The 25,280-nt window shown below is 43.8% G+C and overlaps 1 long non-coding RNA gene across 1 annotated transcript; it reads right to left on the minus strand.

Moving 5' to 3' along the window:
• Positions 1-2,053: 2,053 nt before the first annotated feature.
• Positions 2,054-14,682, minus strand: LOC145342598 (uncharacterized). Its single transcript, XR_013886577.1, has 3 exons — positions 14,604-14,682; positions 13,975-14,018; positions 2,054-2,158 (listed from the first exon to the last, which is right to left on the minus strand). It is a non-coding gene; the product is annotated as an uncharacterized LOC145342598 (long non-coding RNA).
• Positions 14,683-25,280: the final 10,598 nt, after the last annotated feature.

Below are 25,280 nucleotides of genomic sequence, written 5' to 3' on the forward strand. Positions count from 1 at the left end.
ACCAATGGTAGACAGTAAGAATAGGAGAAATTTCTTGTCACATGGTCAGCCATGTGATTGGAAGTTAATTGAAGCCTCAACCATCACTACCCACTCAGGGTACGACATAATGGTGTGTTACTATAGCAACTGACTCCTTGGAGGGTTAAATAGCTGGTGTCTTATCAGACTGGTTCCAATAGTTGGATTAACCCCCAGACTGGAGTGGATTGGGACCTGCTTCCTTGCTGTGAGAATAGAGTGCTATAGGTTAGATCTGCCTTCAGGCAGAGTTGAGGAATCAAATACCTGGGTCTACACCTATTAAAAAGCTCTTTTTTTTGGGTTGTTTTTAGATTTTCAACTTCTCTCTGTCACGTTCACTTCTGCATACTCTACGTGTTTGTCTTGCTGTTCGGATTTTGATGTTTTCTTGAAGTCAGCAAGCTGCAGAGTGGCATACGTCAGCTTGTTATCTCTGCTTTGTTTAGTCTGTGAAAGCAATATTTAATACCTGTTAACTCATCAGCTCATTACTTGAGGCAATCAGGTTTTTAAAAAGGCTGTAATGAAGTTTTCTCTAATTTAAAGTCACAGTTAATAAGAACACAGCCCATCAAGTTTTAAAGAGTTATCTGGAGCAATTTAGTCCCCTTTTCTCATGCTAAAGAAAAATGGCCATTCAATTTCCTTTTGAAATTGGTCTCTGCTTGCCTCCTATCCATGGCAGCCCACAAACCTATGTCCAACTGGTTCTTAACCCCCAACCCCTCTTCCACGTCCCCTGCCCAAAAACATCATTGCTGTGGTGTTCCCATTAGCTGATGGTACAATGAATCTCTGCTCCAAGGAGAGAAACACTAGCTTTTCCATGCCTAGAACCATTTTCCTTTTTCTCTGTAGGGCCCACACATACTAATGTGTGCTGACCTGAGCAGGCTGCAAAATCTGTGGCCTAACCAAAACTTCATGAAGCTTTAATATTAGAACCATGAAATCCATGTAAGTGTGCACTGATTATCCAGGCCCACTACCCCCCTCTATCCTATAACTCTGTGTAGGTTAGATATACTGAAGACATAATCTACTTTTCATGTTTTACTAACCACTCTCTTACAATGTCCTGCACTCCACCATCAAAGGTTGATACACATAGACTCCTGGCTCCCAGGTCTGCACACTCTTTAGAACTGTGCCAGTACATCTATGATGTTTATCCTTATTCCTTCTGCCAAAGTCCAGCATCTTGTGTTTTTTAGATTGCATTTTGCCACTTATCTGCCTATTCTGCTAGTTTCTGTCCTGAAGCAGCCCATTAAAACTCATCCTTTGTTTAGCTCCTCCAAGTTTGGTATCATTGACAATTGTTTGTATTGGTTTTACTTTGGGTCTCCTTCAAAGTCCTCCCCCAAATCGTGTTGGTATTGTTTCAATCTTTGTATTCCCCTGCTATTATAACCAATTTAAGATAGCAGATGCATACTTCAATTAAAATAGCAGACAAATCAATTTCATGCTTGCAAACTGGTGGTTACTTGGATGCTGTGATATGGCTACATATGGGGTCATGTGGCAGGAGTGCAGGTAGACACACCATGCTGTGCAGAGTATTCCATAAACTGTTGAGGCAAATGTGAATGCTAGCTGAGATCAGTCAACACCATCAGTTGGTTGATTTCAATGTGGGGTCTTCTCAATCACTGCAGCTTAGTGTAGTACCACTTAAGAATGAGGGTCTTTCAATTAATGATCTGAGCTGTATCTGGAAATATACAGTGCTCTTCTCTATCTGGATGGGTTTGCATTTTCCCTGGTGCTGGTTTTGACAGGGACGTTGTTAGGTGAGTTTCTCATTTTGTGGATTAGAACAGAGTCCAATGCCCTCTTTATACTGCCTCTGCTTTTTCCAACTAAATCAGTTGAAGATATGCTGGTGCTTTATTGGACAGAATAAAATGAGTCCTAAAGTCAAACCACCCTGTGTAGTTTCAGTAATGATTGTGATATGTGTGTTGACCTTGAATGAAAATAGTTTGGATATTAATTGGCCCTAGTCCCTCTGTCTAACCTGGGAATAGATAGTGTGTTCTGTCTCATGTCTCCGTTTGGAGGATCCATTGTCATGTTTCAAATTTAGGTGGGCGTAGGCAACAATTTCCTTATTTGGTCCTTCTTGAACCTGCAGAGAGGAGGAAAAAAAATGGAATATTGGTAGAGAGTCAAGTATCATTTGGAACTGAGAATGTAAATATGTAGATGGCAACTGATAACATTAGGGTACCATTATACACTAGCCACTAATTTTTAATCCAATATTTTACATTATTTCCCTGTATTTACAACTGAGATGATCTTGAACATCACTAATAACAATCCTATGAATAATACAATCAAATCATTTCCTTCCCCTTTCTCAATTATCTCCTTTTACTTAATTTGACCTTTTTATTTCCACACATTCCCTCCCCCAGTAGAAATATCCAATTCCACTGTCGAACCCAGAGGTGTGGTGTGCAGAACAATTCAGGTACCTGCAGTCAATCTGACTCAGCTAAGACAGTAGAAGTGGGGATAAAAGCACATAACAATGTAAGGAATAGGAGTAAAACTAGGCCACTTGACCTATTGACATGCTCCACCATTCAATAAATTAATGGCTGATTTGATTGGGGTCTCAACTCCACTTTCCTGTTTATCCTCTAAGAAGAAAGTCTGCATCTTTTGTCTTTGAGAAATGTGCTGGAGTGGCATTTGTTGTCTCCCTCCATTTAAATAGTTTAGATGATATTCTAATGTTCAATACTACATTGAAGATAGGAGGAGGCCATTTGGCCCTTTGGAGTCTGCTACCCAATTCATCACAATCATAGCTGATCATCCAGCTCAATAGCCTAATCCTGCTTTCTCCTCAAACCTTTAATCTCATCTAGCCACTTCTTGAATACGTTGTGTTTTGGCATCAACTGATTCCCGTGCTAATGAATTCCACAAGCTCACCACTCTTTGGGTGAAGAAATGTCTCCTCTCTCCTAAATAGTCTACCCTGAATCCTCAGACTATCACCCCTGATTCTGGATTCCACCACCACTATTAGTAACATCCTCCTTGCAGCTATCCTGTATCGTCCTGCTAGAATTTTATAAGTCTCTAAGATCCCCCCACTTGCCTGAAAACAATCCTAACCTAGTTAATCTCTCCTCATGCATCAGTCCTTATGTGGCACAAATGAAGATGGCGATTAATCATCTCAGCCCTAGCACAGCATTTCAGGACTTTCTCAGGGTAATGTCCTAGGCCCAATCACCTTCAGCTGCTTCATCAATGACACTCACTTAATCAAATATGGGTTTGACTGCACAATGTTCAGCACTATTTGCAATTCCTAATGTACTGAAGCAGTCCATGCACAAATGCAGCAGGACCCAGACAGCATCCAGGTTTTCACAAACAAGTGGTAAGTAATATTCAAGCCACACAAGTGCCAGGTAATGACCATTTCCAACAAGAGATGGTCCATTGCTCCTTGATGTTTAATGATATGACCATCACTGAATCCCACACTATCAATATCCATTGACCAGAAACTGAACTGGACTAGCCATAAAAATACTGTCACTATTAGAGCAAGATAAAAGTTAAGAATTCTGTGGTGAGTAACTCACTTCCTGACTACCAACTCCCGTCCACATCTATAAGGCAAAAGTCAAGAGTGTGATGGAATACTTTCCATTTGCTTGGATAAATGCAGCTCCAAAAAGACTGAAGAAGCTGGACACCACTCAGGACAAAGCAGCCCAACTGATTGTTTGAGAAAGGGTGTCAATCTGCAAGATGCATTGCAGGTGCACACAGGTTCCAAAGGCAGAACCTTCTTAACACATGGCCACTACTGTCCAAATATCACTACCTGTAAGTTCCACTCCAAGTCACTTATCATCCTGACTTAGAAATACATGCCAGTCTTTTACTGACCTTGGGTCAAAATCCTGTGATTCCTTTGCTAACAGCACTGTAGGTGCAGCTCAGGAACTGCAGCAGTTCAAGAAGGCAGCTTATCACCATTTTCTCAAGGACAAATAGGGATGGTCAGCAAATGGTGTTTTTTTTTAAAAATTCATTTGTGGAATATGGATATTGCTGGCTGGCCATCATTTATTACCCATCCCTAGTTGCCCTTGAGAAGGCAGCGGTGAGCCACCTTCTTTAATCACTGCAGTCCGTGTGCTGTGGGTTGACCCACAATGCCATAAGGGAGGGAATTCCAGGGTTTTGACCAATCAACTGTGAAGGAACAGCAGCAATATATTTCCAAGTCAAGACGGTAAGTGCCTTGGAGGAGAACTTGTAGGTGGTGGTGCTCCTGTGTATCTGCTGCCTTTGTCCTTCTAGATAGAAGTGGTCATGGGTTTGGAAGGTGCTGTCCATCTTGTAGATAGAACACCATGCTGCTACTGAGCGTCAGTGGTGCAGTGAATGGATGTCAAGCTTCTTGAATGTTGTTGGAGCTGTACCCATCCAGACAGTGGGAAGTACAAAGAACAAAAACAGCCTGGGAAACAGGCCCTTCGGCCCAACGAGCCCGCGCCGCCATCTCAACACCACCAGTCCCCCCTCCACCTACGATCCTTGTCTAATATTTTATGGCCATCCACATTGAGGGAAACTGATTTAGGGACAATTTATTACTGCCAATCAGCCTAACAGCACATCTTTGGGGTGTGGGAGGAAACCGGAGCACCCAGAGAAAACCCACGCAAGCACTGCGCAAACTCCCACAGACACCGGCCCAAATCCATGTGTCTGCACAGCAATCAGTGATAGTCACTGAGCTGTCATCTTGCCCAGTATCTGGTCCAGTTTAGGCACACACTAATGATATGAAGCACTAGGCCAATCTGGAACAACCAAGAGCAGCCCAAGTACGACCCATCGCGTGTATGCCCCTCATTGGATACAAGGCGGACCGACTTAAAACCTGTGAATGAAAAGGAAAAAAACATTATTATTGTACCATATCCATTTACCTTACCAGGGACACCCCAATGCTAATGACCCTTATTTAAAACAATCTCCAATATCCACCCATCTCCAACCCAGTCATGTGCCTGTCTAAGTTACTTTTAAATGACTCTAGCGTGTTTGCCTCCACCACCTTACTAGGCAGAGCATTCCATACCCCCACTACCCTCTGTATGAAAAACCTCCCTCTAATATCTGTGTTATACCTCACCTCACCTTAAGTCCATGGCCCCTTGTGCTATGTGTCTCTATCATAGGAAATAGCTTACCTCTGTTTACTCCATCTATACCCTTCATAATCTTATATACCTCTATTAGATCCCCCCTCAGTCACCGTCTTTCAAGGGAAAAGAGCCCCAATTTCTTCAATCTTTCCTCATACCCCAGTCCTTCCATACCAGGCAACATCCTGGTAAACCTCCTCTGCACTCTCTCCAGAGTCTCCATGTCCTTCCAGTAGTAAGGCAACCAGAACTGGACGCAGTACTCTAAGAGCGGCCTAACCAACATTTTGTACAACTGCAACATTAGGCTCCAGCTCTTATATTCTATACCCCTTCCTATAAAGGCTAACATACCATAGACTTTCTTCACCACACTCTCCACTTGCACTGCCACCTTCAAAGACTTGTGCACTTGCACCCCCAGGTCTCGCTGCGATTCTATAGTCCTTATGGGCTTACCCTTTATCATATAACTCCCCCCTACATTATTCCAGCCAAAATGCATCACCTCACATTTATCCGGATTAAACTCCATTTGCCATGTATCTGCCCAATCCACCAGCCTATCAATATCCCGCTGTATTGCCAGACACTGCTCCTCACTGCCCGCCAATCCAGCCATCTTGGTGTCATCAGCAAATTTGCTGATCACACCACCTACTCCCTCTTCCAAATCATTTATATACACTACAAAGAGAAGAGGTCCCAGTACTGAGCCCTGCAGCACACCACTAATGACAGACCTCCAGCTAGAAAAGGACCCCTCCACTTCTACTCTCTGACTCCTCTTTGCAAGCCAGTTCTCTACCCATCTAGATACCTGGCCACATATCCCATGAGCTTTAATCTTCTCTACCAACCTACCATGAGGGACTTTATCAAACGCCTTACTGAAATCCATACAGACGACATCAACAGTTCGTCCTTCGTCGACTGTTTTTGTCACCTCCCCAAAGAATTCTACCAGACTCGTAAGGCAAGACTTTCCCTTTACAAAGCCATGCTGCGTATCCTTAATCAGATTGGAACGCTCTAAGTGCTCATACATCCTATCCCTAAGAATCCTCTCCATCAACTTGCCTACCACTGACGTTAAATTCATCGGCTTATAGTTACCTGGGCTATCCCTCCTACCCTTTTTAAACAACGGTACCACGTTCACTATCCTCCAGTCCTCTGGGACCTCACCTGTGTCCAAAGAGGAGACAAAGATTTGCATCAGAGGCCCAGCAATCTCATCCCTCGCCTCCCTGAGCAACCTAGGATAAATGCCATCGGGCCCCGGAGATTTATCGGTTTTAATGCAACCGAAAAGCCCTAACACTTCTTCCCTCGTAATCGATAGGTCTTTCAATTGGTCTACCGCTCCCTTGATGACCGTACCAGACATCAAGCCCCTCTGCTTCGTGAATACCGACGCAAAGTATTCATTCAGGATCTCCCCCATTCCCTCTGCTTCTAAGCACAATTCCCCATGTCTGTCCCTGAGAGGACCGATTTTATCCCTAGCCACCCTTTTGCTCCTAAGATAGGAGTAAAACGCCTTTGGATTCTCCTTAACCCTACCTGCCAAAGCCATCTCATGCCCCCTCTTTGCTCTCCTAACTCCCCTTTTGAGATCCCTCCTACACTCTCTGTATTCCTCCAACGCTCTCTCCGTTCCCAGCTGCTTAGACCTGACATACGTCTCTCGTTTCTTCCTTACCAGGTCTTCTATATCTCTAGTAATCCACGGTTCCCTAATCCTACCTTTCCCATCCTTTCTCCTAACCAGCACATGCCTTTCCTGCACCCATTGCAGTTTTCCTTTGAAAGACTCCCACATGCCTAACGTGGTCTTGCCTTCCAACAGCCTATCCCAGTCTGTACCCCTAAGCTCCTGCCTAATCCGGCTGTATCTAGACTTCCCCCAATTTAGCACCCTCCCCTTAGGACAGTTCTCATCTTTTTCCATTCATATCCTAAAGTAGACGGAGTTGTGGTCACTATTAGCCACATGTTCGCCTACCGCCTGACCCAGCTCATTGCCCAGAACTAAATCCAATATAGCCCCCTCTCTAGTTGGGCTATCTACATACTGTTGCAAGGACCCTTCCAATACACATCTTACGATTTCCTCCTCGTCTGACCCCCCAGCTCTAGGCACCTTCCAATCCACCCTAGGGAGATTAAAATCTCCCACTACAACAACCCTGTTCTTCCTACACTTGTCCAAAATGTCCCTACATATACCCTCTTCCACTGCCCGCAGGCTGTCAGGCGGCCTATAGTACACTCCTAGCATAGTAATGGCCCCCTTCCTATTCCTCAACTCCACCCACAGAGACTCAATTCCCAACCCCCCCATGTTATCCTCCCTCTGCACCGCTGTGATCTGCTCCCTAACTAAGAGCGCCACTCCCCCTCCTCTTTTCAACCCTCCCCTATCACGCCTAAAACACTTATACCCTGGAATATTTAGCTGCCAGTCCTGCCCCTCCTTTAACTACCTCTCTGTCACTGCCACCACATCTAAATTCCTCGCAAACATCAAGGCCCTAAGTCCATCCATCTTACCCGTCACACTCCTTGCATTAAAACAGATGCACTGAAGACCTTCAGGCCCACTCAGATCCTCCTTCTCCTGGGAGATTTTCCTATCATCTAGACTTACCCTGACCTCCAACTCACTCCCACTCCCAGTGCCTGAGCTGTCTCTCTCCTCCCCACCCCCCCTCCATATTAGTTTAAACCCTGCCGAAACACTCCAGCCAACCTCCCAGCTAAAATATGTGTACCCTTTCCATTTAAATGTTCCCTATCCCTCTTATACAAGTGCCCTTCCTTTGCAAAGACTTCCCAATGGTCTACAAAACTAAAACCCTCTGTCCTGCACCAATCCCTCAGCCACGCATTCAGCTGCAGGATCTCATTATTTTTATCCCTGCTATTACTGGGCACTGGCAGCAGCCCAGAGATCGCCACCCTGGAGGCCCTACACTTCAGCCTGGCTCCCAACTCCCTGAACTGCCTACGTATTTCCCCCTACTCTTCCTTCCTACGTCCTTCTCACCTACATGTATAACTACATCCGCCTGGGTCCCTTGGCCCTTCGAGATTCCCTCTACTCTCTCCGACACATCCTGTACCCCTGCTCCAGGGAGGCAGACTACCATCCTGGAGTCCCGCTTTTGCCCACAGTAACGCCTATCAATTCCTCTAACCCTCCCATCCCCCACCACCATCTCACATCCAGCCCCCTTCCTTCCCTCTGAGGCATTCTGGTCTTCCCCTCGTGCCCTTTCCACCTCAGTTGGTGCCTTACCCCTGATATCGAGAGAGATTACCCCTGGGGTAGCCTTTGGAAAATCAGTCCTCTTCTTTTTCCCCTTCCTAACTGTAACCCACCCATCCCCCCTCCTAGGCTCTGGGATCCCCTCTTGAACGTGGTTCCTATTCATTAGCGCCTCATTCTCCCTAACTAAAAATAAATCCTCCAGCCTCAATCCCAGTTGCCTAACCCAGGCCCTCAAACGCTGCAACTCCAGACATTTGGTGCAGATGTGGACTCTCTGGAGATGCTGTGTATCCAGGAACTCCCACATATTGCACCTTACACAGCTGACATGCCTCCCCACGGACCCTGCCATTTATTTGACCACCCTTAAACTTATGGACACAGTTAGAAAAATTTGACCAGTATCTCACCTTGCCTAAGCCTGCTCTCGCCTAAGCCCTGTGAGCCAAAGCCCTTGCAGTACCCACTCAGCACCCGCCTCACTCTGCTGCCCGCTGTCTACTGCGGCCTTCTTTTTGTACTCCCGCGCTCCCTTCCCAACTGCCCTTGCGCCTAGGACCCGCTATGGAAAGCTCAAAATGCAAAAAAACCCGCGAACCAGCAATGCAATTGAAAAAAATCAGTATACTCACAGTTTAGACTCACCAGCCACCAGTACACTGCTCTGGAGAACAATGAGACTGATCCTCGGGTGAGTACCTGTTTTGTACTCCCGCGCTCCCTTCTGAACTGCCCTTGCACCTAGGACCCGCTACGGAAAGCTCAAAATGCAAAAAAAAACCCGCGAACCAGCAATGCAATTGAAAAAAATCAGTATTCCATCACATTACTGACTTATGCCTTGTAGATGGTGAATAGTTTTTGGGAAGTCAGGAGATGAGTTACTTGCCACAGTATTCCTAGCCTTTGACCTGCTCTTGTAGCCACGGTGTTTATATGGTGGGTCCACTTGAGTTTCTGGTCAATGATCATTCCAAGGATGTTGAGAGTGGGGAATTCAGTGATGGTAACACCAGTGAATATCAAGAGGCAGTGTTTTTTATTGGTGATGAATTAAAAGAGGATAACCTCACATTTTCCCACATTATACCAAATTTTGAACCACTCACTTAACCCATTAATGTCCCTTTGCAGATTTTGTGTCCTGCTCAGAACTTGCTTTGCAACCCACTTCTTAGTACCATCAATTAATTTAGCATGTTGGCTGCAAGCAAACACAATCATTTCTTTTTACTACATTTCTCTACTCTGACCATATTTGTTCCTGCACTTTTATGTTTGTGTGCTCTGCTCCTGTCAAATTGTGGCTATCATTACTCATATCTTTAACCTGCCCTATTGCCTTGTTCTTTTTTTCAACTCTCAGCACCAGGCACCTTCCTAATACCTCTGAAAATGATACAAAATGTGTTAACCAAGCACCTGGGCATATAGGAACCTCCTATTTTTGGAACAATTTGAGTTATGAAAATGTTATCAGTTGGAAGAATATGTCGCAATAAATACTAATATTTATCTTGTCCTTAAAAATTTTAGAATCCCTACAGTGTACAAAGAGGCCATTCAGCCCATCAAGTCTACACTGAATCTCAACATAGCATCTTTCTCAAGCCCATCGCAAACCCTATCCCCATAACCCTACACATTTACCTCACTAATCCCCCTAACCTACATGTTTTGGGATACGAAGAGATAAGTTAGCATGGCCAATTCACCTAACCAGCACATCTTTGGACTGGAGGAGGTAACTGGACCACCCAGAAGAAATCCACACAGACAAGGGGAGAATGTGCAAGCTCCACGCATTCACCCAAGGCTGGAATTGATTCCAGGTCCTTAGTGCTATAAGACAACAGTGCTCGCCACTGTGCCACCCTTAATAATAAAAACATGGGGACAAAAAAGAAGGAATTGATGCTAAAACATGAATGACTAGTAAGTTCTCATTGGTGTATCATGCCCCATTCTGGGAACAACATTGTTGGGAGCGTTAGAAAGCAGGGGTAGGTTCAAGTGATCTCAGTCTGTATTGTTGGATATTAGAAATAAGGTATGGATTTATGTGAGTTTAATTTAATGTTTCTGTGTAAGAAAGCATAAAACTCTGATTAGATTCTTGTTAAACAAGGTTCATACATGTATAGGGTGGGGGGGGAGGTGTTGGTTTCATTTTAAACTGTTTCTATTGTGCTTAGAGAGTTTACAGTATGAAAAGTAAGCAAGAGCTTGGAGAGAGATTGAGCTTTTGTTTAGCAGCTAGGCCATCTTTGGAGAAAAAGCCCTTGGGTTTTTAATTTAACTGAACACATGGCAGATAGATCTTAGCAGCGAGAGAGACAGCAGCTCACTCAGCTCTGCCAGAAACAAAACAGTGAAGTGATAAGCAAGAATGCAAGTCCCAGAAACTAAAAAACAGTTAGTTCTAGAAACCAGAGAATGAAAGAGAGGTTGCAGGAAACTGAAGTTTTGAGAACAAGACTGAAAGAAACTGTACTATTTATTGAAGTTAAGGACAGAGCTGAAAAGTACAGACCGAGTAATGTTGCTTAGTGGGAAATCAAATGTCTGAAGTAATCATAGGATTGGTGATATCTTGTTGCAGCCTTTGAAGCAATAGATGAAACAATTGTGAAGCAATTGGTGGTTCGATCCCTGAGAAATTGTATGGAAAACTCGAAAGTGCGTGGCTGTTCAAGACAAATGAGTTACTGAAAGGATAGTTGGAAATCCTGGAATTGAATCCTTTCTGGAAGCAGTTGAGGGAAAGCATTGTTTGAAAGAAGATTTTAAGGCATGCCTTTTTGAGAGTGATGATGTGGAGTTGCCGGCATTTGACAAGGGTAGACACAGTAAGTAGTCTCACAACACCAGGTTAAAGTCCAATCGGTTTACTTGGTAGCAGAGCTTGTGGAGCTTTTGGAGCACTGCCCCTTCATCAGGTGAGTCTGTCCTGATGAAGGAGCAGTGTTCTGAAAGCTCATGCTACCAAACTTTAACCTATTGTTGAGAGACTATTTACTTTCCAAGAGTGGATTCTAAAAACACTCGTGTGAATGCTGGAGTCCAGCGATGTTAGTTGGCTCACAGCGTAATAAGCGTCTGGGAGATTTTAGGAAAAAAACATAGAAGTTTGATTGGGTGGCATCTGCCACTGGATTTCAGAGTGGGTGTTATCTGACCACAGTTAGCCTGTTGCGTTACAAGGATTGTGTATTTATTGAGAATATTCTAGCCTAAGATGTATTTTGTAACCTGTGTCATCCTTAAGATTTTCTGTTGTTAAAAGCTAATCGACAGTCCTGTGACTCAGTTCATCCACGTTTTCTAAAATAAAATGTAAAAATTATTGTCTTTTGAGTGAGGGTCTATTCTGGGACCTTCCCTTCCAGTAGCAATATCAACTGGGATTGTAACAGAAGGATGCAAGGCTTGGGAGCAGTTGTCGAGGAGATTTACTAGAATCATACTGGAGGGCGGGACTCATGTTGGAGAGACTAGAGAACCTATTATTGTTCTCCTCGTAACACAGAAAGAGAGAAAGTGTGTTCAAAATTGGGAGAGATTTTGACGAGTAAATAAGGAGTCAGTGTTTTCAATTGTGTTGGTTCAATGTCCAACAGACAGTGACTCCGGAGCATCAAAATCATCAGAGGTAGATGAGCATTGTTGTCTGGAATACACTTCCTGGAGGAGTGACGGGGGAGGGGGGCAGGCACAGATTCCTTTGAACAAACAAAAATGAAGGATAATATGTAATGAGTGGGGAATTGGGCTAATTGAATAATTATCTCAACTAAGTGGCACGGAGAGAATAGCCTCCTTTAGGGACTGCTCCTTATTTCTTTTGATGCACTTCAGTTCAATGCTCCTAATCTTCACCCGTGCAGAGGTGGGTGGGCAGGGGGAAGAAGGAGGACTGCCTCTTGGACGTGGCAAATTTGCCGTTAAGAGGTCCAGGCAGCCTGCAGTTGAGTTAGTCATCTGCCCATTCACTGCGGCTACGTTAAGAGCAAGGTGGATTTGGAAGAACATAAGAACATAAGAAATAGGAGCAGGAGTAGGCCATCCAGCCCTTCGAGCCTGCCCCGCCATTCAATAAGATCATGGCTGATCTGTCGCTGCTCAGTTCCACTTTCCCGCCCTCTCCCCATAACCCTTAATCCCCTCTCTTATCAAAAACCCATCAACCCGCGTCTTAAAAATATTTAGCGAGGTAGCCTCCACCACTTCAACGGGCAGAGAATTCCAGAGATTCACCACCCTTTGAGTGAAGAAGTTCCTCCTCAACTCCGTTCTAAACCGCCCCCCTTTTATCTTGAGGCTGTGCCCCCTAGTCCTACTGTCTTTTTTGAGCGGGAAGAGTCTTTCCACCTCTATCCTATCCATCCCATTCATCATCTTATACGTCTCAATGAGATCTCCCCTCATTCTTCTAAACTCTAACGAGTACAAGCCCAGTTTATTCAGCCTCTCCTCATAGCTCAACCCCCTCAACTCTGGTATCAGCCTAGTAAACCTCCTCTGCACTCCCTCCAAGGCCAAAACATCTTTGCGCAGGTGCGGCGCCCAAAACTGCACACAGTACTCCAGCTGCGGCCTCACCAATGCCCTATACAGCTGCAGCAAGACCTCCCTACTTTTATATTCAATCCCCCTCGCTATGAAGGCCAACATCCCATCCGCCTTCCTGACCACCTGCTGCACCTGCAAGCTGGGTTTTTGCGACTCATGCACAAGGACCCCGAGGTCCCTCTGCACCGTCGCCTGCTGCAGTTTTTCGCCCCGTAAGTAATAGTCCTTCCTACCATTATTCCTACCAAAGTGGACCACCTCACACTTGCCAACATTAAATTCCATTTGCCATTTCCTGGCCCATTCGCCCATCCTATCTAGATCCTTCTGTAGACTCTCCACACCCTCTGCACAATTTGCCGTTCCCCCAATCTTGGTGTCATCAGCAAATTTCGACACTCTACACTCGGTTCCCTCCTCCAGATCATCTATATAAATGGTAAAAAGCTGAGGCCCCAGCAGGCTGCGTCTACTGACCCATTTCAGGTCGATGGGCGCCACAGGGGCTGGGGGATGCATGATTGTGCCCTGGTACTGACATTATGGTTTAGTTAATTAAGCTCTTTTGCCATTTGTTTTAGTTACAATGTCCCACTGGCGCTATCATCCTCTGTCCTTTTGATAATACAGTAAGAAGTCTCACAACACCAGGTTAAAGTCCAACAGGTTTATTTGTAGCAAAATTCACTAGCTTCGGAACTGGCTGTTCCTTCATCAGGTAGGTGAGAGTTCAACCCCTGTCCAATGCCGGTATCTGCACATCATGACTTTTGATTAATATCAACCTTTCATTCTTTTGTAAGATTAAAAAAATGAACTAACTACTTATCGGATTGATTGCAATATTTATTTCTATTCCTCCTTATTCCCTCTTTTTGGAGTATAAAAACATTGTCTTCTTACCGTCTCATCACTCTGACCGGCTTCCACGGAATTTCTTTTAACACCTTGAGAAAAGAAGAAATTGAGCTTGAGTAACTTTCTGAATGTAAGCAAAATCAAAAACATGCTTTCCATTCTGAACACTTTTACTGCCAAAAGGAAGGAGCCTTGAAAATTGGAACATTCCATTGTGATCTACTCCCAATGGAGCACACTGCCTTTAGTGTGATAATGATAAACATGTGATAAGAGAATCGCTAAATTACAATTGAAATACGACCAGAGGGAGACGTAAAACAGTCTGCCAGTTCCATATCAGCCATTTTACATTGTCGCGGGAAATTACTTAAGAGTGTTTACACTACAAAGTCCTGATATTTTAAAAAATGTGGAAGGTTAAGAAGGTGCATAAATTAAATAAACTGTTTGGATGAGAAAATTAAATATGTGCATTTCAAAATTGATTTGCGTTGCCATATTCAACTCTCAATCATATAACGCTCTTGAGGCATCAACTTCGTTCTTTAAAGATGCAGCAGGGTGCGCTTTATTCCCCATAATGAAGCACTATTCACCTGCCATTTATATCTTAACAGTTTAACTGGGCATAACAAAATAAAAGTTTGCGGTGAAATAAGAAAACTTCTTACCAGCTGAAGCTTTTAATTTGAGTCTCGTCAAAATAATTATCAACAGTACAGCAGCCAATGCGCCGCCTGCACATCCGAAAATGAGCGGAAATTGGATTCCTGAAATATCTACAAGATCAACAAATGATTGAAAGAAGAAACTTTCGAACACAGCGAGATTTATACACAATTTTGGGTCTAGCACGGGAGGGCGCGGTACAAAGTTGTCTTTCCTGAAATTGTGTCCATTTACTCTGTGTGGGGACCGACACTTTTACTTTTATAAGCAGTAGCGATAAAAGGATTATAACGTGTCCCAAACAACAGTAACGCGATTTATAGAGGAAACTAACCCATAAAGGCGCAGGAAATTCCTCTCGAGGCGTGAGGGCTTTTCGGTCAGAGTAAAGGGACTTACATTTGTGCCACACCAAACCGACGCGCACCGGCTACAAAGGATAGCAAAGTTTTTCACTCTTCAGCACTGACAACCAGGGAACACCTACTGCAGCTCTTAGTAGGTAACAAGAACAGCTTGCACTTAACATTCCAAAATTCCCAAACGCAGCGTTATCAAACACAATCAAACCACATAAATAATATTATGACAGCTGGAGGTAGAGTTCAGGGAGCGTCGAAAATGAGAGTTGGAAAGGCGGGGATACTCAGAGCGGGAGTTGGATTTAGACAGCGGAAGGCGCTGGGCGGAGATAACGATTTTACCATACATCCAAATCAAATATTCAGGATATAAAAGGGACTACTGAAACTGATCATTTTTATGTGTACGTTTATTTCACTTGGTAAGAATTTGACGAGAAATAAGCGCATAAACCATAGAACGATAGGAAAGTTAAAGCACAAAAGGAGGCCACTCGGCTCATCTTGTCCATGCCAGCTCGTGGACACGAGGTGCCCTTTCTAATCTCACCTTCCTGCGTTCCGGCCCATAGCCCTGTGGCTTCCTTAAGGTGCAGATCCAGGTACTTTTTTTAAAAAAAATGTTTAGGGTCTCTGCCTCCACCAACTCAGGCAGCGAATTCCAGACAGCCACCACCCTTTGTGTAAAAAAAGATATTCCTCGTGTCTTCTCTACACCTTCTGCCACTTACATTAAATCTATGACCCCTGTTTCTAGAATTCTTCGTGAAGGGAAACGATTTCATCCTGTCCATTCCATCTCTTCCCCTCATAATTGTGTACACCTCTATCAAGTCACTTCTCTGACTTTTTTTTTCCAAGGAAAATAATCTCAGCCTATCCAATCTCTCTTCACAGCAACACTTTTCTAGCCCTGGCAATCTCCCGTTTCAGGAAAATGTTCTCCCTCCTCCAGCTACAAACTGTCTTAATCATTTTAATTCGTTACCATTGATATGACATTGAGATTAAATAAAGTCCACAATAACCCTGTAAATTCGAGTTTGAACAGCTGCCAGCTACATTAATAATAAATAACACAAATCTGAGTCTTTACCCCCGCTCGTTCCTGTGAATGTTTGGAATCTTACCTTGATTGACAGTGTACCTGACACTGGCGGGCTCCTTAAGGGAGATATGAGATGCCAGACATGTATAAACGACTCTCTTTTGGAGAGGCTGCGCATCTTCCAAATAACTGGAGACCTCAAAAAGACCATCCACTGTCTCGTTTCTCACAGTTTCTATTCCGGCCAGAATGTCCACACCATCTCTTTGCCAGGAGATTTTTAAATCCTCCGGGTAAAATGCAGCCGTTTTGCACTCGAATCTTAGAGAAGTCGTTGAATTCTTGTCAATCGGAACGATTTTCAGTGGTGTTGGAGGAACTTTTAACAGGGGGAAAAATCATTTTTGAATTGAAAAGAGTAAATTCTCAATTGCCGAAACTCGATACGCTTTTATACTCATACCGTGATAATACTTGCCGTGCTGTCGCGTCTTTTAAACTTCGGGCGTGCATTTATTTTATATAATGTTATACGACGCTCAGCAAAATTGCCGATGTTTTGCAAGCGGATCATTCTCCCAGACATGGTTACAATCAGGGAAGGAAGTGTTACTGCTCGCAATTACAGCCATGATGTGGAGATGCCGGCGTTGGACTGGGGTAAACACAGTAAGAAGTCTCACAACACCAGGTTAAGGTCCAACAGGTTTATTTGCCAAATAAATGAATATTTGCCAAATAAATGAATATTTGCCAAATAAACCTGTTGGGCTTTAACGTGGTGTTGTGAGATTTCTTACGGAATTAAAGCCGCAGATCCTGGCGCGGGATTGTGTTTGGCAGCAGTGACCTCCATTCAGATTCTGGTCCGAATATATCATGATGTGGGTATGCCGGTGTTGGACTGGCGTAAACACAGTAAAAAGTCTGACAACACTAGGTTTTACTCCAACCGATTTATTTGATAATAGACTCACAAGCTTTCGGGTTAGTCCCTTCGTCAGGCGAATGGAGAGTTCTGGCCTCAGACAAAGCATATAAAGCGCAGACAGTTTAGAGATTACTGATTAGAATGCGAATCCTTACACCTAACCGCACACATGAGGACGGTCTCAACAGGGATCTTGGGTTCATGTCGCACTATCTGTAACCCCCGTGACTTGCCTGGGTTTGCAAAACCTCACTTACTGTACTGTCTGGAGACAATACACATCTCTGTAACCTGTGATCAGTGCTCCTTCCACTCACATTGTCAGCCACTTCAGGTCTTGAACAGCAGGTTAGGTGTAAGGATTCGCATTCTAATCAGTAATCTGTAAACTGTCTGTGCTTTATATGTTCTGTCTGAGGCCAGAACTCTCCATTCACCTGACGAAGGGGCTAACCCGAAAGCTTGTGAGTCTATTATCAAATAAATCGGTTGAACTGAAACCTGGTGTTGTCAGACTTTTTACCGAATATATCAGACAGGGAGCACCAACCAGTCGGCAAGAACATTGGGTTCTACTCGGGTTTTTCTGTAAGAATCATTGAGGTATTAAACGTTGTGTATTCGTTTGAAAAATGACCCACTTCAAATATTTAATGTTTCCAAACGTATTTTGTTTTACTGATTAACGTTAAGATGAGTGAAATCAAAATACCTCCGACATCTAAACTGGCTCCAGACAAGATATAGTTACATGTATAGATTAAAACCTGTGAGTTACCATTGATTACACAACATTTCAATGCCCGTGGTTGAGGTTTCAGACCGTGCATCTTTCACCAAAACATCTTTCTGGGGGCGGGATGCGAATGATGGAGTATTTTGCAAGCCAGGATAATTTTTGATAATTATATATCGCTATGCAGATCACAACACCCAGGAATTAATTCCAGAGATAAAAACAGGCCATGTTGGGTAAACTCAGCTGGTTTGACTGAGTTTTCATTTCAGATTTCCAGCATCCGCAGTATTTTGTTTTTATTTGACGGGATCGTTTGCCCTTCTGCAATTTTACTCGATCTGCTGAACACATTTTGTCTGGAGAAGATTCTGCTTCGAACAGTCCAAAGTTACAATTTTCTGATGTGAACCGCTCTATCTATCTGTCCACTCTATCGGTCTTCTACCTCAACATCCTTCTGTTCATGGGGACTGTACACAGAAGTAATGAATTACATACACCAGGTTTATAGAAATGTTCGGTGGTATCCATTCTCCACTTTAACAGTTGTGAGTGCATCATAGAAAGCCCAGTTAGCGTACCCCAGAGGTTCAAGCAAAGGCATCGGGCACTTTAACTGTCCTGTAAAGTCCGGGATCCGGGGTGGAATTCAGCATTGAGGAAAAGATCAAAACCCTCCTTCTCAGTGGATTGTAGGATTCCATTGTGGAAATACCTTGGAATTTCAAACAAGTTACTAATGGACACAACTACAAACATATAAACTGTTATCCTAGGAACAGGGCTCCATTCAGCCCGACTCATTGTGCTCTGCCAACCTTGGTGATAGTGATTAGCACTGCTATCTCACGAAGCTAGGGAGCCGGGTTCAATTCCGGCCTCGGGTCGGTGTGGAGTTTGCACGTTCTCCCCTTGTCTGCGTGGGTTTCCTCCCAGTGCTCCGATTTCCTCCCACACTCCAAAGATGTGCTGATTAGATGGATTGGCCATGCTAAATCGTTCCTTAACGTTAGGTGGTTTAGCAGGGTAAACGCGTAGGGTTAGGGGGACGGGGCCTGGGTGCGGTTGTTGTCGGTGCAGGTTCGATGGGCCAAATACTGTAGGCATTCTATGATTCTGCCTGATTAAGACAATGACGTAAAGAAAGTGTTACATCGGCAATTTCGAGAATGGGCGGAAAAGGAATCTGATTTTGGAAATACTTGTTGCTGTACTCGGGGAATTTTCATCTGTATTTATCATGAAGGTACTGAGAGTGAGGGTTCAGAAAAGATTTGTTGGAGATTTATCAGAGTCAAGGGACTTAGGTTATGTGCAGAGACTGAAGAAGCTACGGTTGTTCTCTTTAGATCTGATTGTTTTAAGAGGAGGCCAATTTTGATAAAGTCAGTAAGCAGGAAGTGTTCTCAGTGACCCAAGGGTCGGCAACCAGAATGTGTTTGGCAAAAGAACGTAAGGATTCTGATCTTTGAGTGGAACGTAATTACAGTCTAGTCCCTGTTATTATTACCATGTTTTTCAGCTTAAATCGCGAGCAGTGAAAATCCCGATTGATTTTCGCTTCCTGGTGAGATCAACTAATTCGGCAGCGAGCGCATTTCGAAACGGCCCTCAACAAACTGAAATGCCGTGAATAACCGCTCTTACTTTCCTCGAAATCTTCTTGCAATCACCTTTGCGGGAAAAGGGGGGGGCGGGAAGGTGGGGTTGGGGGGTAGGGCGGGGGGGGGGGGGAGGTGTGCTGTGTTACTCCGTGCAGTTCTCGCCTCGCACGCCGCCAATATCCCTTCCTCTTTGATGTAAATTGAATGATCTTTGAAGTTTTGTAAAATATTTGACCTGGGAGGTGTTAAGATTGCTTACATTGTTCAATTGTGACACCATTGTAGCGAGAAAGAACCAGACCCTGACATTCCATTACAACATCAATGCAAAATCCTGCAGAGGCTGGACATTTGAAATACAAACCGAAAATATCGGGAATGTTCAGAGTTCAGGCAACGTCTGTGTAGAGAAACTGAGTTAACGTTTCGGATCATTTCATCATCGACATGAAAGGTTAACTTTGTTTCCCTCCACAGAGAGAACTGACCTGATGAGATTATTTCGTGTATTTCCAATGCTTAATTTCAAAATGAAAATATCCACTATGCATCGAGGTCAGTGGAAGACAATCTAGTATTCTGTAAAAAGAATTCGTTAAAACCAGCTTTTCCACTAGTGATAGAAAGGATCAAATTGCATATATGGCGCTGAGCTGAAATCCTCCCGTTTACAATTACACTTACCGTACACAGTAAGCTGGGTGCCAGTTCCAGTTTGATTCGATTTTTCTAGATATTTTACTTTACAATAATACACTCCGGAATCTGCAAAAGTCACATTCAGCAATTCAAGCGAACTACTTCCCTTGTTCACATCAAATCGCTTTCTGCTGTCTGGTTCGAGAAAGGATTGCTCTCCACGTCTCCACCAACGAACATCAGGCACACCTGGAAATAAGGGAAATGTGCAGAGTATGGAAGCATTCGCGCCTCTGCTCACCTTCAAGTATTTAGGGATCTGAACCACTTTGTTCCAAGTTACTCCGGCGGCTGTCAGGAAATAACAAAGGCGGTGATATAACAGATAAAGAAAAATAACCGAGAGAAGTAAATTACAAAAACAAGTAATCGAATTTGAGAAGCACAGTATCCAATTTTACAGTGGGTAACAGCTGTATGGTCTTTTAAATTAGGACCTGCCATTGTAAAATCGGCAGCATCTAATAACGAAATGTACCTGGCCAAAACACGCCCAGAAGAGCCATGTAGTGAACTGCAACTTGTATCGACATGTTGCATTTCCTTGGCTACTTACTGCAAATGACAATACTATCTACGATGATTGCGTGGGTAATAGATCTCATCGTTAAATATACGAAACGTGTGACCATGACATGAAAGATCACATGATTGAAACAGCGTATTGTGTTCGTTTACATTGGGAGGAGGGGGGACGGGGGAGGAAGGTCGCCGTAGAAGCTAACCTCTTAACTGCCGCCGGAAGGCTATCACTTAAAGATCAATTTTTTGCTGCCTCTTTCGGAGCACTTCGTTCCCGATTTTCTTTGTCAATACCAGACTTTGATTCTTCGCTTAATCCTGAAAATAATGATGCCCGTCGCGGGCGGCCTTCCAGCACTTCATCTGAGATATTCTTCTTCCTGCAGGAGCACAAAGTCTGCAAATATTTAAACCTGAGTACTTTGAACTGAGTGCGATCGGGACCTCAAGCAACCTCCAGCTATCTGACTTGTAGCAGAATCACTGGAATAACCATTCAGATTAACAATCTCTCTATATTAGTTGCACTCCACTCACCCGATGAAGGAGCAGCGCTCCGAAAGCTCGTGATACCAAATAAACTTGCTGGACTTAAATCTGGTGTTATGAGACTTAATATATTAATTCCAAAGTTGTTGAGGCCAAGTTTAACCTCATAGAGCCAGACATGAAATCTTAGCCCTATATCTACATGTTTCCATTTTACAGTCCCGCAGATCTGATGCGCAACAAGTGACTGTCGTGGGAATAACAATAGCAAAATACCACGGATACCAGAAACCTGGAAAAAGAAACCCAGAAAGCGCTGTAAACAACTCAGCAGGCTTCTCAGTATCTGCAGAGGGAGCAAACCAGTTAAAATTTCGAGTCGAATATAACTTTATTCGAAGGAAGGAATTTTTGCCGTGTGTCGGGTGATTTCCGCAGATGGAATTGCCAGGAGACGAAAACTAAATCGACCCTCGTCAAGCTGGTTGCAAAGGGAAAGGACATCTCAATAAAAGTAAGGCCGATTATTTGCGACATTCAGTTTGTGATGGGTTGCAGTTTTCAAATCCGCTCTTTTGTCGACTTAGTTGATCTGAATCAGGGGAGGAATTCAACCAGGAATCCTGTTCCTCGCTGCCGCCCATTGCATCTGCAGGCTTGGTACGAACAGGATGAGACTAGACTGTAACTAACTTCCATCTGTATACCCGAAACCTCTGGTTCTTTTGCCAATCACCATAAATCTGTTTTCTATTTCCCGATGTTTGTGTTACAGGGAACACTTCTTACTTTATCAAAATTGTTCATAACTTTAAGGTCGCTATGCAGCCTCGTTTTAACCTTCTGGACTCTAAGGAAAACGACCATAGCTTCTCTGGTCTCTCCTCCTAATCCCAGTCCCCAACTTTGGCAAATCTTCAACAAATCTGCGCCCTTTCTAAATCCCCGACATCCTTCAAACTTGAGCAGAGTTGTCCAGCTCAGGCTGAACTGGTGTTTTATGAAGGTTTAGGATAGCTTCCTTACTGCATTCTTCTCTCTGTTAGAGAAGTCCCGTGTTCTCAGCAGCTTCCTCATTTGTTCCGAAACCTTCAAATATCGCATATTCACCCCGAGATCTTTACTTTCATTGAAATCTCCTTTCTCTCTGCAATCAGTGAAATGCGATTATCTCAGTTTCTCCTCATAGTTCTATATTTACAGAGGATAGCAAAGGTGACAGATCTTCAGTAAATATAAATGTAAGTGAGCTGACATCTGAGCTAATTAGATGTGGGTTAGCCATACAATTACTTCTGTTATTTGGTAACAGTGAATGCAAATTCAATCTTGCCGTGAGACAAATGATAGCGAAATGGAATAGATAGTATTTCTAATTACTCCGGTGTGTTCTGAAGGAGGGAACTCTTGATAGCAGCTTGATTAGTGAAGAATAATTGTCCGCCCCAACTGTCCTCCCTTACTGAATCCAATATTTGCCCAACGCTTCGCCCCTATAGAGGAACCTGCTATCCCGCGGGGATTTACAAGGAACAACTAAAATAAAAAAAAATCATGATGGTCAACATTGAAACAGCTCCAGAACGCCATGCTTAAGAATGTCATAATTGTTTGTGATCCTTCTCGTGACTGCTCCTGAATTTTTCAAAGGGAAGAAAGCGGCGGCACGGTGACACAGCGCCTCTACTAACTCATCCACCTCTGCCTCACAGCGCCAGGGACCCGGGTTCAATTTCAGCCTTGGGTGACTGTGTGAAGTTTGCACATTCTCTCGATGTCTGCGTGGGTTTCCTCCAGGGGCTCCAGTTTCCTCTCACAGTTCAAAGTTTAGATGGACTGGCCCTTAGTGCCCCAAGTGTGTAATTCAGGGGGATTGTGCGGGGTTACAGAGATGGGGAGGGAGGGTGTTTGGTAAACTGCTCTGTCGGAGATTCGGTGCTGACTTGATGGGCAAAATGGCCTTCTACCGGACTGTAGGGATTCTAAAAATGCTGCATGACATTTTCCATTAGAAGCGCCTGCAGTGGTGAGTAAACCTTAAGATTATGTCACAGACCAATAATTTCTCATTGAACAGAAGATCTAGAATCATGAAAACAAAACTGATGAATGTTGGAAGCATGAAATTAAATATCAAATATTCGAAGTGAAATAAAGAGGTCCCTGCTTCTGTGGAAAAAGTTAGGAGTCACTGAGAGACTGATGTACTCCTAAAGATTCAATCACATGGCCTTGTCCATGTAACGTGAAATGACATTGGAGCAAGAATCGCTCTCGTTCGCTCTGTGAGAAGGGCAGTGAGTAGGAGAATCGGAGGAGGGAAGTGGTGAATGGGAGGGGGTGAGAGGGAAGCAGCTAATGGGAAGGTCAGGACAGCGAAACGGCGAGCGGGAAGTTTGGGAGAGGGACTTGGCGAGTGGGAGTTTCAGCAAGTGGGAAGTTTAAGAGGTGGTGCGCAGATGGGTCGGGAAAGGCGACAAAAGATGAAAGTGGCGGTGAGCAGAAGCTTTGAGAAAGCAGCAAGCATGAGAAAAATAATGGGGTCAGTAAGTTATGTGGCGTTAACAAGTTAGTTGGAGTATTTTTCTGCCAGCTAGGTTTAAAGCAGCACATAGAATCTTTCAATCAGCTCCATATAACAATGCTGAGTCTCTTAGAGAGAGATGGCATTTAGATTTAATTGATAATGGTAAACAAATGTGTCAACCTGAGCTCATTAGTAGTACTTCGATTCCTGGCTTGGGTCACGGTCTGTGGAGTTTCCACGTTCTCTCTGTGTCTGCGTGGGTTTCCTCCGGGTGCTCCCGTTTCCTGCCACAGTCCAGAGATGTTCAGATTAGGTGCATTGACCATGCTAAATTCTCTCTCAGTGTAACCAAACAGGCGCCGAAGTGGTGACAAGGGGATTTTCACAGTAATTTGTTTGCAGTGTTAATGTAAGCCTCCTTGTGACACTAATAAATAAACTTTAACTTTAACACTTTCTCCATGTGCCAAAGGTGATGGGCTCTATTCCCACTCCAATAAGATCAACACAAATTCTAGCAGCACTGATGAAGAACTGCGTGACAGATGATGTTCTATTTTGGAAGAGATGTTAGAACAAGACTCCCTCATTCTCCAGCGGTGAATGTAAATAATCCCAACAGACAATTGGAATAAGAGCAGACTTCCATACAATATTTATCATTTATCCCTTAAAAGTAAATGGCCAGACTTTTTCGGCCCTTGCTCCTGCAAGTGAAGGCGGAAAATGTGGCGCTCAGCCATTAATTGCAGCAAAACCAGAGAATTCCGCTGGCATGAATGCCGGAAAATATCTCTTATTTATCTGTGTTGTTTGGGGGACCCCTGCTTTGCACAAATTGTTGTCTATGTCCAAAAACAGTGACTGCATTTTGAAATGTACATCATTAGTTAAAACGCTCTGGGAGATTTGTATAGCTTGTATACAAGGCTTGTACAGACTTGCTTTCTTTTCTTTAATGCCAGTCGCGCCTGTGGATTCCCTGATCCGCTGCAGCGAACAAAGATTTGGCTCAGTGCCAAATTCTTCGTCCTATCATCCACAGGACGCGAACAGCCGGAAAATTATGATCACGCAGCCTCTGTATGCGATGCATATTTTTCCATTGGTCTTGATATGCAAAACAAACTCCACCAATTTAACTGGAGTTGTTGTAAGTAACCGGTTGGGCATTTTACTGCACTGTGAAGGATTAGATCAGATATATCTATACTACTAAAAAGGGATATGTTGTTGAAGCTTTTTCTCTTGTACTGATCAGGCAAAATGCAAGAATATCCTATTTCAAACCAGCAGAAAAAATTATGCCACAGGAGATTGCTTTAGAAGTCATCTCTGATTGGCCAAAGTATTGTCATAAAGAAAACAACTGGGAACTATAGGTGCTGCAAGCTTCCAGGAAATTCAGAAAGATGCAGAGCGTGTTCATTTTGTTTGCAGAGAACCGGTCCCTGAATTTGAACGGAGATTATAAGTAGCATGTGTAAAACAGCCATGTTACTAACTTGGCTAATTACTTTTTTTGGTTGTTAGTATATATAGCACAGCCACAATTGTTCAGCAAGTATTGCCAAGTCAAAAAGTCACATCTAACAGTAGATGTTTGGTTTAGATTTTGCAAACATGGCCTGTAGACCATAAAGACCACAGGATATGGAGCAGAATTAGGCCATTCAGTCCGTCAAGTCTGGTCTATCATTTGATCATGGCTGATATGTTTCACAACCCCATTCTCCCGCCTTTCCCCCCAACTTTTGG

This window comes from Carcharhinus amblyrhynchos, chromosome 4 (assembly GCF_965287045.1).
Source record: "Carcharhinus amblyrhynchos chromosome 4, sCarAmb.v2.hapA, whole genome shotgun sequence".
Lineage (NCBI taxonomy): Eukaryota > Metazoa > Chordata > Chondrichthyes > Carcharhiniformes > Carcharhinidae > Carcharhinus > Carcharhinus amblyrhynchos.